We start from the raw sequence: 5000 nt of genomic DNA on the forward strand, positions 1-5000 counted from the left end.
ATCTCACTTTCTATTTCCTTTTTTGTTGCGGGAGTGTGCTTGATAATCTCTTCCCAAGCATTCAAGACGTCGCGGTAAAAAAGTGGAAGGAAGGACAATTCAGGCAAAGCTTTTGCAGAGAAATGACATTCGATCAGCAATGGGCCACCTATGTGTTGTAATAGATCGAAGGGTATTTTCTTCCAGGACTGCGTTTGAGGATTGAGAAACCGTTTTACCCAACCTGCTTTCAAAGATTTATTTATGATTTTAAAGTCAGGCATATTAAGTCCGCCGTCCATAATCTTACCAATCATTGTGGAATGTTTGATTTTAGGCGGTTTGTGGTCCATATGAAGCTAGAAAGAAGCTTACTCACTTGGTCAACAAATCCACTAAGTACACTCAGAACAGAGGCAATAAAAACTATCTTTGAAAGAGCTAACTTTTTGACAATGTTTATTTTCCCGTAAAGTGTGAGATCTCGTGATGACCAGATGTTAAGACATTTTTCTAGAGCAAGCAATGTTTTTTCAAAATTATCTTTTACGGATATTTGGAAAAGCAAACCCCGAGACACACACACTTCAGGGGCCAGTTAACGCCAAAGCGATTTGTGGGTTGTTGATTGTTTTTTCCCAACCACATTGCATCCGTTTTTGATCTGTTTAGGTCCAATCCGGAACATCTTTTAAAAGCCTCTAATTTCTCAAAAGGTTTTACAACTGAATCTATGTCTCGCACGAAACAGGAGGTGTCGTCTGCGTATTGTGAAAGCTTATACTCCTTTCTCTTAATATTTATACCCATTATCGACTGGTCATTTCTTATTGAATTTGCTAAAATCTCAACAGCAATTACAAAGAGTATACCGAAAAGCGGACACCCCTGTCTAACGCCTCGTTGTAACTTAAAGACGGGTGTTGCGTAGCCATTATTAATAACGCAGCTTTGAATGTTTTTGTAAAAAGTCTTAACCCATTGTATTAAAGGCGCGCCAAACCCAAAAGTTTCTAGAGCCTTTATAATTAAGTTCCATTCTAAACTGTCAAAGGCCTTTTTAAAGTCTTGAAACAATGCTATGCCTGAGATATCTAACGTATCCGTGCATTAAATAATATCCGCGATTAAGGGTCCGATAAAGCGGCCTTTAATGTAACCGGTGTGGTCTCCATGAATAAGGCTAGGTAGTACTTTCGCAATTCTGGCAGCGATTGCCTTGGTGGCAATTCTGTAATCTGTGTTTATTAGGGAGATGGGTCTCCAGTTATCCAGAAAAACCTTATTTTTATCTTTTTTTGGAATAAGTGTGATTATTCCTCTTTTTTGCGAAATCGAAAGCTCGCCGATCTCGAAGGCGTAATTGAAACTGTCGACTAATTCCTGTCCTAACAGCTCCCAAAATTTAAGATAAAATTCGACAGTTAAGCCGTCCGTGCCAGGAGACTTACCCCTGGAAAATTCTTTTAGAGAGGCATGACATTCGTCTTTTGTTAAGCGACCGTCAGAAGTGTCAATTTTGGTCAGATGTCGGGCTTTCAAAGAACTTATCGAAACAGGTGTCATTTGGGTTTGTGCAGGTGGAAGTATAAAGGTTTTGCTAGTACCTGTGTTCCTCTTTCAGGATTTCGGTGGTGGTAACCAGTGTACGATCATCGGCTTTTAGTTTTGTAATGTAATTATTGGAACGATTTCGTTTCTCGAGGTTGAAGAAATAACTGAGTACATTGCTTGTACCTGGGCCTCTTTCAATGATATTGTTTTGTCAATCTAAACCTGTGGTCATGGTGCGTGTATTTTTTAAGGAAGACACCTTGGTTGGTTATTTGTAATTGATTATTGGTTGCGCAAACATGGACACGAGACCAAAATAACTTTACAGCATGGCGCAAAGGGGCATGGGGCAAGGGGATATGTTCTCTACCTTTAATATCCTCTCTTGATAACACTAAATAGGTCATAGACAGCTAATTACTCCAGTCGCTTAGAGCGGTTTTCAAATGGTCGTAAAACCAAAACCAAAGTAATTCCTTTGGCCAATCAAAAAAGGACGGAGACAATCCAGAAAACCAATCAAAACTCGAAGTAATTACACGTAGCCGACACAAAGCGCGGGAAAATGTGCACGCGCGAACCACAATTGGTTTTCGTTTTACTTCTGATTGGTTGAAAAAATGGCGCGAGAACTTTGAACCAATCACTGAGTGAAGTAGTCAAAAACCAAAGTAATTATCTAATTACTTTCGACACTCAATTAAAAAGCGCTCTATTTATAAAACGCAGAAGTTACCAGAAAGTTACATCAGAAAAGCACAGAAGATATCGTAAAAATGTAACACAGAAGAGCGCAATGATCCGACTGAAAGTCCGCTAGGATTGAGAGATTAATTAATGAAGTTTTCATTTTCAGTAACGTATTGATTTTTCTAAGAGAAATCTCTGGTCAAGGTACAAAATTCTTAATTAAAAGTTAAGCAAGGTCCTTATGAATGTTAATCGAATTAATAAGAGGCGACGCCTACTTAAGCTGCAATGAAACATATCTAATTAACACGACTACTAACGAGTCACCGCTAAAGAATAGAAGACGAAATGACAGTATTCAACAAAACAGAAAGACAGACTTTCGTGACAGCTGTTGATCGTGTTGATCTAGGTTTTCGGAAGAAGATAAATGTAATTCTTTTACGTTGTTGCATTGCTATGGATCTGAGGTGTCAACGATTTTTGTGCCCAGTGTGCGGCTTGTATTTGCATTCGCATGTAGTAATGTTACACTTGTGGTCAGGCCCAGAATTTTAAGAGTTTTTGTTTCAAGGAGTTGTCATTCGACGGCATCTCTTTTCTGTCCAAGAAAGAGATGTCCTATTCTGTTTACTTGTATATGTTTTCTCACTGTTACTTCGGTTGAAATTACTTTGTTGTCGTTTCACTGCAGAGTGATTACACAACAATTGCAATATATAGCGATAAAGAAAGTTTTGGTATGACACCCCACTGTTGTTTTGATCACGTACTTCACGGATCGTCGCGGTGATTGAGGTTTTCGAGCTTTGTTAATCGCCTAATTTAATTGAACTGTATTTGTACTAAGGCCACCAGACGCGACTCTTTACGCTGTTTTAAACAGTCAAAATGCGTAAAATGTTGAAATTGGTAAGCGCTCCTAAATTTTTGATTCCTGTCGGGAAGAACATTCCTACCATTCAAGGATCTTTTGGTTTTTCATTGGTCTCATAGTCAAATACTAAAAAGGTTAAGGTCACAGGTCAAATCCCAATGTTGTTTTGGAGCTTTTTTTTTTTTTCGCTGCAAAGTTGGTTGTATTTTATTTGCTCTTTAAGAGGCGTGCGACCCACTTCAAGATCAAAGTTGGCTCTTTTCCAATCAACCAAAGAAAACAACATTTCATCCCGAAAACGACGGTTAAAATAATCAAAACTGAAACAAAGAGGTAGACAGTCGACGCTTCAATTATACAATTACGCCACTCTACTTTGGTATATCGTGTGCAGTTACGTTGCAACAGCAAATTGCTCAACATTTATGTTATATTTTACGGTCGAAATTTATCGCGAGAAAGGCGGGGAACATGCGACCTGCTGTGATACCGTAAAAGCAAACAACAAGAGGGGGTTGGGGTTCCTTCGCGGCAGGAACTGGAGCACAGATTACGTAAAACAACAGAAACAGAAGACAGAAAGCCAAACAACTCCAAATAAAGACTAATCCCGAGTGACCAAAAGTACAATCCTTTACGGTACCTGCAGAAAGACCTGGGGCTGGGGTGTGTCTGAGCAAGTTTTCTTAAAGGGCCAGTCGGAAAGGCTTGCATGCCTAGTGAAATGATTGTCACCAAATTTGTTAGGATAGTAAGTCACGTGTGCTTTTACACATGCCAAGCGGCTGTTAACTTTTGTGCAAAAAAATCACGTATTGTTCATTGTAGGTTTTCATTATTTTCTTGTGAATGAAGCGTTTTCCCCACCCAGGCCCCCTTTGCTTCGGTTTGACCAGTAAGTCAATATTTCCGTGTTTGTCTATATCGAGCTGTTTTGGTTATTTACATATCTTTTTCTGGTTTTTGTTTGGACTAAATTTAAAGTTTCAACACGCATTGTGCACAGTCGCAAGCTTGCAACCAACTCTTCGAATAAAATTGCTGAGTGCACAGAATGTATTTGAAGCTTTACCAGGCTAATGGCGGAATTTCAAAGCACCGGAAGGAAATAAAATCGGAATTTTGCCACTGCCGACTAACACTGTAAACAGCTTTTCGTTAATTTAAATCTGTGTCGATAGTAACCTTGTCAATATTTAGCCATCACGCAAAAGTTATTGTTCCCTAAGGTTTTAGGCTGTCAAGGGAAGATTCGAAAAACATAAGAATATTACAAACCAAGGATTGATGACTTGTTTTAAAAATACGTTTCTCAAAAATAAACTTTTAAAAGGCAATTTATTATACGATGGCAGTGCCTTAATTTTAACCCAGAGGAAAATATCAGCGATATATAAATTTCCTAACCGTTCTTCCTGCATTCGAGAACTCGAAAATCTCAAACGAATCGAAGACAGATTGAACACAAGTTAAGACACTTGACAATCAGAAACAAACCGAGAAAAAGACTTGACGACAATGGCGGACAGTGTGCCACACTCGGAGCTTCTAAAGTTGTATTGTTCCACTATTTCATTCAGTTGACATCTGTTTATGTTAGAAAGAAAAAACTAGCCGATGTTGATGTAGCTACAACGGGTTCCTCGACCATTTCTTGCTGTGATCAAAATACTTTTTCCCCTTGTTTTTTTTCATTGACAAGTACCGTTCAGTTTATTGTCTATATTGATGCGAACGATCGCACCATCGAAAGTGACACAACTGACACAACTTGCTGTCATATCTGCCGTCACGCGTTGTTGATGCGGTCTCATTAGCATGCTTTGCAGTAAATAATATTTTCCCAATATTTTGTTCGTAAGCTCACAAGCCTCTTCCTAACGTGTTATCAAGACGAACC

This window comes from Montipora foliosa, chromosome 1, assembly GCF_036669935.1.
Source record: "Montipora foliosa isolate CH-2021 chromosome 1, ASM3666993v2, whole genome shotgun sequence".
Classification (NCBI taxonomy): Eukaryota; Metazoa; Cnidaria; class Anthozoa; order Scleractinia; family Acroporidae; genus Montipora; species Montipora foliosa.